At 37.1% G+C, this 15,431-nt stretch overlaps 1 protein-coding gene across 2 annotated transcripts in view; it reads right to left on the bottom strand.

Annotated features, from left to right (window-relative positions):
- Window positions 1–4,903, bottom strand: part of LOC131435537 (zinc finger MIZ domain-containing protein 2) — a 210,442-nt gene extending 205,539 nt beyond the window's left edge. For both annotated transcript variants that reach the window (XM_058603543.1, XM_058603542.1), the window contains exon 1: window positions 3,282–4,903. The gene's annotated coding sequence lies outside the window, so the exon portion shown is untranslated. The remainder of the gene's footprint in view (window positions 1–3,281) is intronic.
- Between the last annotated feature and the right edge of the window lie 10,528 nt (window positions 4,904–15,431).

The following is a 15,431-nucleotide window of genomic DNA, read 5'->3' as shown; positions in this document are numbered from 1 at the left end:
AAAGACCAATCTGCTTCAATGAATTTTTCAGTCGTTCTCGTCAAGAGGCACTCGTCAGCTGGCAAACCTCCTGGAATGATGGATATCTAGGACGGTGGTTACATTCCATTATACCGCAGGTATCGACGAAAGCTTGGTTCCGAGGGTTGGATGTGAACCGGGACTTTATTCGCACAATGTCAAGACTTATGTCCAACCACTCTTTGCTCAAAGCGCATCTTCATCGTGTTGGCCTTAGTGAGAGTAATCTTTGCGTTTGCGGAGACGGTTATCATGACATCGAGCATGTTGTTTGGGTGTGCTCCGAGTATTGCGACGTCAGACTCCAGCTAATTGATTCCCTTCGGGCCCAAGGTAGACCACCTTATGTTCCAGTCCGTGACGTTTTGGCAACCAGAGATCTCCTTTACATGACCTACCTCTATAACTTCCTCAAAGCTATAAACGTGCAAATCTAGTTCTCTCTCTTTCTCTTTCTTTCTTCTACAGTGGTCCTACCCCAAACGAACTAAACACTGGTCAAGCTGAATTGCTGGAAACCATCCATAAATGACACACCAACATCAAAGTACACCAACAAAGCATCCGAGTTTAGTATAGTCTCTTCCTCGTTACAATCTGGAGAACGTCGAGAACCCGGAAATGCAAAGTGTGTTTAAAAGATGCAAGCTATTAATGAATGATTTGTAATATCAAAATATGTTCAAAATCAATACAGTATAGGTCCCACCCTCCTGACACTCCTTTACTAACTCTAGGGGAGCAGGTCGCCCCATAATACGGCTTCCACTCTTTTCCACCTAACAACAAGACAATCGGCCACGTTAAGCTAACGCAAATGAGCCCAATAAAAATTTTATTATAAAAAAAAAAAAAAACAACAATACCACGGCAATGGATGACGAGACGAACCACGAACAAACTGCCTCTCAATCCTCGCTCCTCTCCCCCTAGAAAAAGGGTGACAACCAGATTCAATACAAGGCAATACAGGCTGTGAACCATTTCGCGGTTAATTTTATCTTTTGGTTGAAATCTGACACTTGAGCGGTTATTTTGTGTCGAGTGGTTAAATTTCACCAAAAATGGGGCCCATTTGAAAATTTGACGGATGGAAAGTTATTTGGGTGTACTGTGCACTGGAAATAATTTTCACTAAAGAATTGATATTAGAATTTTCTTTGCAAGATTTTTTTCAGTGTCGGAAAATAACTATCGATCTGCCAAAAATAACCAACCGCTCAAAATGGTTCACAGCCTAAGTAGTACTAAACGCAACGACATAATTCTTTCCCCATGCCGTCAGTAATATGATCAGCAGTTTACGTTTAAATTTTCAATTGTGTGATATCCACAAATCACTAAAAAAAAGTTTAACTACTTAAACTTTTAGAAACAATGAGGAAAACCTCATTTGGATAGGATTCCAAGCAAAAAAGAAAGGATTTTGAAACAATTATTCAAAGGAAAAAGAAACTCCAATTGTTTACATTTGCAAGATTCGCCCTTCATAGAAAAAAGGCGGGTGGGTATTCCCCTTTTTCACATTTTTCGCAAAAAAAAGGCTTCACTTGACCTCGATTACTGAGAATTTCACACAGCCGAAAAGAGCACAAATCAAATCAAACAGTTCTAAATTTGCACTAAACTGAGGATATTTACCTTCGATTTAATAGTTCGATCCTAATAGTTCTTTAGAAAACTTTTAGGGCCATTAGAACGGCTGATTTTGTGTGATGTTCTTCACCGTTGCTTTTTCACCAATGCAAATGACTGGCAGCTGTGACGTAATCGCTCTTGTCGGAAGCGAAGCTTTGCAAACGACACAAAATACATCTGCTCGCAGTGGCGATAGAATCCAAACTGATCCAATTTTTGTTAAGAAGTTTCTTTTTACGTGATTTCGTTTGTAGCTTTTTCACTAATGGGCGGTTCTAACGGCTATAAAAATAGCAGCATATAGAATTTTAATTTCGATTATTTCATTTCGATTTGCATTTCATTGAAAGAAACTATCAGGATGCATCCGGATTCATTCCTGCCTTTCAGAAGGACCAAATTGTGGAACTCACTACGATATTCAAAACTTTTCGGAACATTTTTCTCGAACGATTTGTTGTACAGCAGCAGATATTTTGTTCTCTTCCTCAGAACGCGTTCTGATTGGCTGGTATTGACATGGGTCAAATGAGACAGGTTTTTCAATAATGTACTATTGAAATGCTTCAATTCTTTTGCTATACACGTTTAAGTTGAAAAATTTCGATTCTATTGGTAGTTAGATTATATAAATCCTTTCACAGATCACTGAGCTTTAAAAATACGAGGAAGGCAAACGCGCCTTATGAATTATCCTCTTTGATACTCGTTTATACCAAACATTTCAGAAAAGTTTAATTTTGAATTATTTGAGATTATGTCACACAACTGAAAGTTTTATCATAAAACTGTGATCATATTTCCGATGGTATGTAACAAAAATTATGTTGATTCGTTAGATACAACAAGAGATATTCAGGATCAAAAACTTATCGCTCTCTCAGAGGGTAAATTTTGAAAAGGCACCCCATGGTAAAGCAAGTCGTATTCACGACAAAAAACGGTTGATTTAGATGCATAAGTCTGGCACCTTGCTTTGATACATATTCAAATCTAAGGATGAAAATACTTGAGCAATGTCCGAACGGATGGCAACCCTGTTTCCGGAGCAAAGCCCATTCGATCAATCAATCTCGTTTTTCACTGTGTTGGGTTCCTGTCACCACACACACAGGAACTGGTCGATAGCAAAATAAAAAACACAACCCTTACGAGCAGCCGCCCGAACGCGATCCTGACAGGCGGTGTAATTTTATCCTCTCAGAAGTGCACTCGATCATCGTGGCCGCCCTCGCCCTCCCCCCTTCCCGGTACGAGTGTACGAGCGGGGCACCACCAGACGTCATTCCGAATGAAACAGGTGTCCTGCCGGACTGCTGATGGCACACCTTTTTCGGACTCTTCATAATTTCTCCCTCACTCTCATTCTCGCTTGCGTGTTTTTCTTTTTTTTTTTTTTGTTTTGTTTGTTACTGTTTTATTCTTCTACTTCATATCTTCGATCAACAGCTTGCTGCTTCTATATCAGCTGTCAGAAGTAAGTCGCGTGCTGAACTACCAACTACAGCTTCGCCACCTGCCTGCCAGTCTGCCTCTAATGAAACTACCAACCAACCAACCAACCGACACCGTTTTCTATGCCGATCTTAACAGTTGCGTAACAGGTTCTCGTCATGACCTACCTGTTTAGATATTAATGTCCGCGCTTCGTTGGTAATCCATTCAACTGATCGGCAGCAACTTCATTCGTCGACAGCTACTTAATCCAAAATGTGACTGTTTCTTCTTCGATATCTAAACAGTTTGTTTGTTGTCTCTGGGGTGACCTGCACTTGTACTCCTTTTTCCTGTGTGTGTATGTGTTTGTGTGCGTGTGTGTTTTCTATGAGTGCTACGGTGCTACGGGTCAACAACTGCTACTAGAATTCTGAACAATCTCTTCTCGTTCTTTGCTGTCGACGATGATCTTCTTCTTCTTCTTCCTCGCCGAACCGGACACAAGTTTCACTTCCTGCTTATTCAATAAACACTGACTTGGAGATGACTTCTTTCGTTTCTGTGCACTTTTCGAACAACACGCAAAACACGCTTTTTTTTGTTTGCACTCAGAATCAGTATCCTGTAAGTTGGCCTACTGTGATTGTTCTTCACACTGGGCTCCCTTCCCGGAACGTTGTTGTTATGGTGTTGTGTTGTTCCTCTTCCTCGAGTGTAAACACTTCTTTCACAACAACGACAACACAACTCTTTAGCTGCGGTTTCGTTGATTGATTTTTTTTGCTTTTCTTTTCTTTTTTTTTCTTTCGTTACCTCACTTATAATTCACAAACACTCAACATTTTTTTTCGGTTGCCGCTTATCTCTTTCGCTTCCAATTGCTTCAACTTAATTTCCCTGCGAATATGTTATTACTTGACACTTTGTTTTCTTTTCACCGATTTTCGATTTGCTGATTCTTCGTTGTTGTTACACGTTACGATAATTTCACTCGTGTGTCAAACGTCGCACTCAAACCGTATCACTGATGATAGTATGGTGGCAGGATTCGGTTGTTCGCCTCTTTTTCTACCTCCAGCCAATGTCGCAGAGCTTTTCACGTTGTAATATCACACACATTTAAATCCGTTACAAGATGATTATTCACCAACCAAAAAATAAAAAAAGATGCACTCTGCTGGCCAGACAGTATACTTTTTCAACAACTGTCATCCAGGTTCAACTGCCACACTTTATCATCCCCTATTAATAATGATACCTATTTTTTTTCCACCACGATTTTCATCGAATTCTAACCCCGAAACATTACAGCATGTTGCACATTCTGTTTTCCCACACTACTACTATCCTGCTGCCCTTTCTTTGCATCTATTATTTCATCCGTTTTGTTGTGCTGTATTTTCGGGTTTTTCAACAACGCAGGATGTTGCACCGTATCAAAACACACACACCAACACGCCGAACAGCCACAACAGCCCCGACAGGACAGTTGTTTCCGAGCCCGATCCTGACAGATGCAATTTTTGTCCAAAAGCCCGACTTCCCTTTTTTTTCTTCCTTTCCTGCTTCCTTTTATCGACTTTCTTTTTCTGGTTTTCACTGTTTTCGCGCCCGTCCTGTTGCGCCTTTCCTGTGGTTTTTTTTTCTGTTGTTTGTTTCCTACTGAAGGGTTCAGCTCTAAAAACTAGCACTCCTCACGGATTCACGGCTGTCCACACAGGATATTTCACCCATCTGAGCCACTGCCACTGCCTAGGTCTTCTCTCAGAGGCCGCGCGTCAAGTCGAGAGGTAAACGATAGACTAAACAGGCCGTCTGATATTTTCCTCGGTCACAGCGACACGACACATACAATATCTGAAAGTACACGACCGAACAGGGGGAATAACAACAGCACCAGCAAACGAGCTTCGGCTTGCTTCGGTTCCCTGCTCGGCTGTCGACTGCTGAGCGACCGACCGACCGACCGACCGACTGCGCCACGACGGGAGAGTGAGTGCCGAAAACGGCATTGACTGTATGGCGACGTGTGAACACAGGGAAAAAAAATGCGAAAAACCCTCTGGAAAAATACTCCATTTATCGCTAACCGAAGAACGACACACTGAGAGAGCCAAGCATGCGAGCAATGCGATAAATTGAGAGAAGCGAAAATTAACTCATACTCCACCGGAATAAAGTGACTGAAGGGAGAAGAAACCGAAGAAGCTGCGATTTACTGTTCTTCTGGGCGTTCAGCGATATTATTTTCGGTATTGGTATTCGGAAAATTTTGAATTTCGTTTTACTTTTTGGATTCCAAAAAACTTTTCCAATTGTATTCTAGAAAGTGTGAAAACTGTTACTACTAGGTAGAAGTGATTTGAACAAATAACAAATTTTATTACTAAAACTAAACTTCTCAATGGTAGAAATTAACATTATTTAGACTGAAATGAAAGTTGAAATACACACCGAAAAATATATTTTTAATTTTAATATATTACACTTTGAATTGAAATATATTATATTTTGAATCAGAGCTTATTTTCACTTTCTTTTGATTCAAATACATTTGATATTTACCTGTTCCGTAGTGAGGGTGAGGTGAGTGAGGCGATCGGCTCGGGCACTAACATCCAGGGGGCGTCAAAACATGATGGAATTGTTAAAAAATTGTTGCACGATTTATATTGAGTTTAATGCCGTTTTTCACTGAAAACCCCTGGTGGCGTGGATTGCTCTGGTTTTGCACTTTCGAACAGAAATGCAATATTGGGTGTGTTATTGTAATTCCTGCTCAAAAATGCAAAACCAGAGCCATCCACGCCACCAGTGTTTTTCAATGAAAAACACCATAAGATTAGTATTGTACTATTACATGAATCCGATGAATATAGAACCGCGATGACCGCAATAATTATCTTTCATGACTGTTCCCGGTTGGATGGTCGAGCTGCTACTGGTGTCTACTGTCGTGAAATGAGACTACAGAAATCTACGCGATTCGGTGTGGGGTACAATCGACACTTCAGCACAGAATCTATAGTAAGCGAATTTGTTTTTGTTTCGACAGTCACGCAGCTCGTAGACTATCCAATGTCCCAGTTCGTGACATTCTTTGCTTGTCGTGAGCTTTCTCACATGGAACTTCTTTATAATTTCATTAAATCCATTGGAGTTCCAATTAAAATTATAATTTATGTTAAACTCCTTTCTCTTCCAAGCTATTTTATATTGAATGAAAGTGATGAACTGATACAAACAAACCTGAAATAGTTATAAGATCATGTACAAAATAAATGTATTTTATTTAATGCAATTCATAATAGCAAATCGCTTGATAAAAACAGTGTTTAGATTAACTAATGAATACCAACATACTAATATGATATTCGAAATGTATTAGGTTTGAAGTACTATGTATTGTGGATGCTACGGCGAAGAAAAACTTATGTATATTGCCTAATAAATAAACGTATTTATGGAAAAAAAAGTCACGCAGCTTTCAAGGCACTCAGTTCGAATGATTCACGGTTGAATTTACTGATCGCATGCCGACCTCAAATCGAAGATCTGAATTTTAAATACTGTTTACTTCTTATGGGTGCCCAGTCATTTTGGTATTTCTGCAAATGAATGGGCTGATGGCGAAGCTTTCAAACTTGCGCTTTGACAAACGCATTTTCACAAGACTTGAATCTGAAAATATCAAAATGTCTTAGTCGTGTGATTTGTGCGAATGCGATTACGGTAATTCTTAACAGCTGATATGTAACTGTTCCACATGTTTCCGGGTTTTGGTTCTCCATACAAGGTTCTATTTGTGTATGGAGATCTTGAATTGAAGTATATTGTATTGTTTCTCACCCAAGCTATAGTGAAAACGGTTCATCGTTCTTCCTGGAGTAAATGAATCCTTTATTAATTGACCCTGAATGTTTCTTTGGGGTGCCGAATGGTTTGCGAATCGAAGAGTAAATTTTCAAAGAGCAAACCTACCAACCACTTAAAGAATGTTTTAGCTATAAGAATTTGAAGAAGAAAAAAATCCACTGGCTTGGGCGTCCTCTACTGTGCGCATTTTCAAAGTTTAGCTTGGATGAAATGAACTTCTATTGTGATAGAATTACTTAATGCGAAGGTTTCTCTTCCACCAAAAATTTACTCTTTGACAGGGATTGCCATTCTTGAAACTCCAAATTCAATAAAAATGTGCGTGTGCGTAGATTTCCGTACTAATATTTTCTGCATTGATATCGGAACATTTTATATCAAAAGTACGAACTACCAAAAACTGCTTTTTAAAAATCATGCAGACTTTTGCAAAAACCACCTTTAATTCAGTTTCAGCAATTAGTAATAATTCTTATGTTTATCTGTACATTTATGAGAAAAATGAAATCACAGATGTTTTTTATATTCAGAGTAATGCTCAAAGTCGTAAAAAAGTTTTTACTATGAAATTCACTCGCATAAATTTAATATTGATTAAAATGTATGTGTGCGTGTTTGTATGTGACAAATAATGTCACTCAGTTTTCTGAGATTACTGAACCGATTTTCACAGATTTAAATTTAAATGAAAGGTCTTATGGCCTCATACAATTTTCTTGAATTTCATTTCGATCCGACTTCTTGTTCCGGAGTTACAAGGAAATGTGTGCAAATTTATTAAAGAAATGCAAATAAAAGGTCTTCAATTTTTTTAAAAAGTCCCCGAAAAACTGATCCAGATACGATTTTCGTGAAAATTTTCGATTTCATGAACATTTTTTCACCAGCGATGGCGAGGCGAGATGCAGATTTATACCCAAAGAAAGTTTTTTTTTCAAGTTTGAAAGAAAAAATCTTGACAGAATCTTTTAGTGATGTTTCTGAAAATATAAGTAATACGAGAAAGGCATCATTACACCACTAGGTGAATTAAAAAATGTTTTTTTTTTCAATTTATACTTGATAGGAAAATTATAACCTGTTATCACCAAACACCTGCGTTTGTTTTTAGTGTTATAGCTGCAGAAAAGTTCTGCAGTGAAATCGTTGAACGGGGTCAACAATTTACGATTGCACGAACTTACTGATTTAGCAAAACTTCATCTTGAAGCATAAAAATTGATCAATGGTCACTTGCTGAAACTTATGCAATCACCGTCGGAAACGGCGGCTTCTTGCATACAAACCTGTAACCGCCTCGTTTGCCCGGTCTACTCAAAGCTAGGTTTCTTTGCTTTAGTTAGGTCGAGCGGGAGAGAGGTCGGACAGCACACGAATCAAATCGATGTGGCGACGCCACTTTAGATATTTTTTATCTGCACTTAGTTATCGGAAAATACCACAAACAATTGCCGGATAGGTACACTAATAAAGTCAACAAGTTTTTTTTGGGAATTCCGTTCTGAGGATCGTAAATAAACCTACAAAAATGATTCAAATGTCTGGATCATTTCATAAGAACGATTGTAAGTCAACAAAACGGGAGTTAAAAGAATTATTTTTTGTCTTTATTTTTATATCAATTCCAATCACGATATTTTTTCAGCGAAATGACTTTCGGTTAAATGACCCTTGTCCGTACTAGAGATGGTCGGGTATCGGGTATTTTACCCGAAACCCGACCCGTACCCGTACCCGACGGGTTTTTGGTCGGGTACGGGTAAAAAATTTTATTTTCAATCGGGTACGGGTCGGGTACGGGTAAAAAAAATTTACTGCTTACTCGGGTACGGGTCGGGTCGGGTAAAAAAATTTACTACTCACTCGGGTACGGGTCGGGTACGGGTAAATTTTTTTTTCTGATCGATTACCCGACCATTTGTACTTCACATAAATATGTTTACACGTTGACGAGAATTTTTTATTGCAAAACAGTTGTTCCGAAAAATAAACAATTTGATTCAAGGGGTTTTGACATTCGCGCCTAGAACCAGACCTGAAAACTGGCATCTTTTTCCAGAAAAAAACATTTTTTTTTCATTTAAAAAAAACGATCAATCATAGTTACGTGAAAAGTTATGTGAATATTTTCCACCCTACTTTTTTATAACATATTTAATAAGACACACTGCCTTAGCTCTAAGATGTTGCGGTCAGACCCTACTTTTCACGTAGGTTTTAATGGACTGCCATTTTAAAGCTGTTTAATGCACAATCCAGTAAAAATTATTTGATTTATATATAAAATGTAGTGTAGTACTCATATCACATTTAGATACCAGAAAACTGTTATTTTAAATATTGGTTGGAGATTTTCAAAATTTACATATAAATCATTAGGATTCTACCCATAAAAACATGAATATTTATTTCAGAAAATCTGCATAGAAGTTCTTCTTATTCTTCACTTTTGGGTGGTGTCACCTCACTTGAAATGACACCGATTGATGGCACAGCAAGTTGAGCTATATTGCCAGTTCGATGTCAACATTTCATAAGGGCACATAAACCAATGAGAGTTGCTCTTTGTTTACTTTCTCTTTTGTGAATATCTCCTTAATTTTCACGTGTACCTACAAAGTATTCGTGTAGGATGAAAGATAATATCTCCATGTTTCAAACATTACCAAATATGTAACGAACGTTTGTATAATAACGCAGATATAGTCGAAAGAGAAAGTAAACAAAGAAAATCAGTCAATTGTTTTTAGGCCCTTTTTTTCATAAATACGTTTATTTCATTGGCAATATACATAAGTTTTTCTTCGCCGTGGCATCCACAATACATAGTAGTTTAAACCTAATACATTTCGAATATCATATTAGTATGTTGGTACTCATTAGTTAATCTAAACACTGTTTTTATCAAGCGAGTTGCTATTTTAAATTACATTAAATAAAATACAGTTATTTTGTACATGATCTTATAACTATTTCAGGTTTGTTTGTATCAGTTCACCACTTATATTCAATATCCTATAGTTGGCTATTGGTTTAACTCATGGAAGAGAAAACAGTCTAACATAAAATAAAATTCAAATTGGAACTCCAATGGATTTAATGAAATGATAAAGAAGTTTCATGTATGGAAGGTCACGACAAGCAAGAATGTCGCGAACTGGGACATTGGATAGTCTACCTTGGGTACGCAAGGAATTTATTAGTTGAGATCTGACATCACGAAACTCCACGCATGTCCAAACAACATGGTCAATATCGCGGTAACCTTCGCCGCAAGCACAATGATTAGTCTCGGAAAGTCCAATTCGAAGGAGATGTGCATCTAACGTGTAGTGATTGGACATGAGTCTGGACATCACACGAATGAAATCTCTACTCACATCCAGTCCCCTGAACCATGCCTTTGTCGATATTTTAGGAATAATTGAGTGCATCCACCGACCCAGATCATCTTTATCCCAAGAAGCTTGCCAGCTGGCAAGTGTTCTTTGGCGAGACGCGCTATAGAATTCGTTGAAAGCAATCGGTCTCTCATAAATCTCACCCTCAATAGCACCACGTTTAGCTAAACTATCGGCTCTTTCATTGCCTGGAATGGAGCAATGAGCCGGAACCCAAACTATTGTGATTTGATAATTATTATTCAATATGACGTTCAGGGACTGTTTTATTTTGCCCAAGAAAAAAGGTTCATTTTGGCAAGCAGCGTTTGAGCGAATAGCTTCAATTGCACTCAGACTATCTATGAAAAGAAAATAATGGTTTGGAGATAATGTGACGATTACACTCTTTAGGCCCTTTTGAAATGTTGACGTCGAGTTAGTTTACGTTTCTTTTCACTGAAAATCTCGATACGTGACAGTCGCAAAAGTACGGGTGAAAATCTTTTCACGCGATATGCTCAAATTTTCACCGTGTTCACTCGTTGAGGGTTCCAAGAGAGGTGGAACAGAAGTTCAATGGCTGTAAAAACCACCAGCTCCCGTTAACATCGTTGGTGTGGGTTTGTGAGGCTTACAAAACGGGCATATTTGATAGATTAATTTAAATCAAAATCATAATTCATTTTGCTTTGTAGTAAAAAAACGAGCTTAATCCACCTAGCAGTGAGATGATACCTTTTTTTATCAATCCGCATGTGTTTTTTGCATTAATATTCTTTGGTGTTTTAGTTCTCAGGGCATTATTTTATTGACCGTCATTTCAAGCGGCAAATTGAGATTTTAATCACTCATTACCCTGTAATATTTAGTCTAAAATTGTGACAGTTGATTGAACATTCCATGAAATGTCGACGTAAGTTTCACTTCAGAGTTCACAGTTATTTAGGGTACTTCCAGAGCCGGTATTCAGGAACCAGCATAACCCAAACCAATTCGTATGGCCAAAAACGAATAAATTGCAATAGTTTTGAGTCCAACTTTCAAGTTTTTTGGAATTGTCACCTTCTACATCGGTTCGAATTTTGAAATTTGATCACTCTGTAATTCTAGAATCGGAAGTCAGAATCGGATAAAATTGACCAATTTTGTATGGGACCGTAAGTCCTTTAATTTGAATTTTCGTTTTTGAAATTCGAGTTGGCATTTCTTGAGAAAACGAGTGAGCTTTGAGAAACGATTCGGACTGGAACCAGAATTCGAAAATCGATGTAGCCGAAGTCAGTTAAATTCACCTAAGGAGCTGTACAGTTTACATTTGAATCAAAATGTTTGAAAATCAGTGCAGACATCTTTGAGAAATCGTAGTACCTTCTGAATCAAAAATTGAAAAACACTAAAACTGAAATAAGTTCATTTGGTTATGAATTATCCAAATCTGCAAACCCGATAACCTGATTAATTTACGTGGAATAGACATTTCTATACTAATCACCCTGAATCTTCTAAACCGGAAGTCAGATCTGAGTAAAAAGCGAGATGTTTTATATGATCTTAAGGCCTTCAATTTGAATCTTAGATGGTTCTTAGATTCAATTTGAATCTTAGATCGATTCAGCCATCTACGAGAAAAATTAGTTATATTATTTTAAATGGATCCAAATGAAATTCAGGATGCTTGTTTGGGAGTATACGGCTTCTCAGATGAATCAGAATTTGTAGAAAACGGTCGAGTCACCTCCGAGAATATTGAGCGAAATTATTTGTCACACACATATTTGCTGATCTCGACGAACTGATTCGAATGGTATATGGGTGTTATGTTCTTCCAGCATTTATTGCTGTAAGTAGTTTAAATAAATTTAATCATGGCATTGTTCTCAACTCGGAAATGCTGCCATCATCTGGTTTATATATATCATATTCGAACGTTTATTATTGTTATTGTTGCCAAAAACGAACCGTGCTAAAATCGGTTCGAGGCAAATTACCATGAAAAAAGATGCTATACACAGTCTTTTTGTTACTTAGAAATAATTGTATGTAACAGTATAAAGAATCGTGTTTCACTTTGCTCAGAAAAATCGCTTTATCACTAAGTGCGTGAAACTCCTACTACTGGAATATGTCCTACCCAAAAATATCGATATCTCCGTTAAAAATGGACGGATTTTAACAATCTATGGCTTGTTGGATAGCTATCACCGTGCGGAATCTAAGTCTGAAAACACATTCTGGTTTCAAGGTCAATTGTGACAGATATTGTCAAAAAACTGAAAATTTTGACATAAAACTTCATATAACTCAAAAAGTAAACATCCGATCTCAAAACCATTCAATAGCGTTCTGGGTGACGGGGAGACCTTTCATTTGCGACTAGTTTGATCAAAATCGGTCCAGCCATCTCTGAGATCTCGACCTCTTAGTTGACAACACACATACGGACACACACACATACACACACACACACACACACAGACATTTGCTCAGTTCGTTGAGCTGAATCGATTGGTATATGTCACTCGGCCCTCCGGGCCTCGGAAAATTTTTCGAAAGTTTGAGCGAATTCTATACCTATTTTTTATACTTATAAAAAAAGGTAAAAATGTAACCATAAAAAATGTCTCACAAATGTTCAAACTACTTACACCTCACAGTTCACCATTTTCAAAATTGAATTTTTCACACCGGGAATACACGTGAATTATTTGATGTTTGGTCAATTCACGTAAACGAACCGATGATACTCTATTAATTTTAGGGGATGTTCGTGATTTTTCAAGTGATTTTAATGTGAATTTTTATTTGTGTGTCAAGATAATGAGCACGCTTACTTGTGGTTCTAAAGAATTAGATCAAAAGTCGCACTGTTCCGTAAAAACCATACTTACCCAAAATTGAATACAACGGGTATTACGACATTTTGGATCAATAAGCTTCTCGAAAAATTTGAGTAGATATTACTCCCGTTTTGTTGACATTTGTAAATGAGTATAAAGTTCCAAAGACATTGGAAATCTATTCATGCTTCACAGTGTATTTATATGTACAAATGTACACAAGCATTTTAATGTATTTTACTTACAAACTAGAGCCTGATACGCTCTATCTAGCTCGCTATCTAAAACATTTTATTTTTTCCATCCTGAATTTTGGTAAACTTTTTACTACTCATTCGGGTCGGGTACGGGTACAGGTAATTTTTAATCGGGTACGGGTCGGGTACGGGTAAAATTTTTTATTTTTTATCGGGTACGGGTCGGGTACGGGTAATTTTTTTTTATTATTGACCGGGTACGGGTCGGGTACGGGTAATGTTTTAAATTTTTAATCGGGTACGGGTCGGGTACGGGTAATTTTTTTTGCTGATCACTCGGGTACGGGTCGGGTTCGGGTATAAGAATTTCTATACCCGACCATCTCTAGTCCGTACCACGACATATTTAATTCAAATTAATTTAATGTACTGTAACAAGCATTTGAATCAAATAGATTTTAAATTTTATTCAAAAAATTTTGATATTTGAATCCATATCTTAATATGTTTGAATCTAATATGCATTGCCTCACTAAATTTGATGCAAAAAGAGTTTTATTTGATTCAAATCTTAATTCAAACAATTGTTTGAAGTTGACTTAAAGACTCAATATATTAGAATCTAATGTGTTCCATTTCTTTGGGTGTATCAAAAATCATAACAAAGTCTGCATGAGAAAATAGCAACAAATTATAAAATTCTGCCATTGTAATATCAAAGCAAAAACAAAATATTTTAGAAGACGAACGTCTCAATTATTTGAAATTCTAGCATTCAAAAACGAATAATATCATCAGAATTTATGTTATCTGATGCAGTTTCTAATAGTATTTTATTTGAAGATAGAGCTACTGGATCAATTGAACATAATGAAATTGGAATAACTCATCTATAACGAAATACGATGCTAAACAGATATTGTACAATTTCTTGATTACTTCAATGAACTATCAAGTAAATAACAAGTATCGTTATGACAGCACAGAAACATCAAAGCAAGATATGATGGTAAGATTTGTTATTATTTTGATCTTTGTTTGTTATTTACATCTACCCTGGATAAGGATAAGGATAATAGATGAAAGACAAACCAAGTAGCTGAAATATAAATTACAAAATACACATAAATTTATAGTTTCCTCCTTCAGTTTTCATTTTTAATACTTTACTCCATTAGTAATTCTATTCATTCGAACTTGCTCACTACCAACAGCGAAGATAATGGAGCAGCTAGACTACTTGGCACTTGCAACTGAGCAAGCAAAACTTCAAATGACTAGGTACGATTACTCAACTGACGATGAATTCTGAGAGCTTCACTTGAAAATGGCAGCAAAAGTCAAGTGAATTGGTATCGATATGCTGACGATCTGTGGCCATAAATTTCATTTTCATCTGATATAATTCGATTGAAACTGAAAATTTACCGCACTGTCCCACCCGCCTTTTTCTGTGTGGGTTACATGCTATCAGACTCCACATACTCCGAAAAAAAAAACTTTGGAGGCGGTTTCGGCATGATGAACAATATCATTTACAGCCATTCGATTTAAGTCTGAATTTTAAAATGAAGGATGAATTTTTGCTAGCGCTTTGTTCAAATCAGTATTAAAATTGACATGCTCTCTCAATAGCTCGAAAATAAATTTTACGATTTGAAAAAGACGTGTAGGTTATATTCAGGAGGGTGTGAGTACGAATGAAACTGACATGTTTCTTTCACACTTCCGTATATTGAAAAAGTGAGTGGGTAATGTCAAAGACATAACTGGATGACCGCATCTTAAATCGTTCTAAATTTTGAAAAGGCGCCCCATAATAAAGTAAGTCGTCTCCACGAGGTAATTCATATACTAAGTGGAGGAAAACTTCACATTTTGGGGATATTCTAGTGAACAGAAAAAAAGTTTCTGCTGTTTGTCTGTACTGACGTGCCAAACGAAAACGTATTTTCGACTTTTTCTGGCCGATGCAGGTTTGGTCATTCAGAAGAAAATTTTACGTCTTTTCAACAGTTTAAATTAAACTGATAAGTCAAAGA

The sequence above is a fragment of the Malaya genurostris genome, chromosome 3 (assembly GCF_030247185.1).
Source record: "Malaya genurostris strain Urasoe2022 chromosome 3, Malgen_1.1, whole genome shotgun sequence".
Lineage (NCBI taxonomy): Eukaryota > Metazoa > Arthropoda > Insecta > Diptera > Culicidae > Malaya > Malaya genurostris.
Note: the sequence above shows the minus strand (reverse complement) of the source record. Positions and strands in the feature narration are given on the sequence as shown.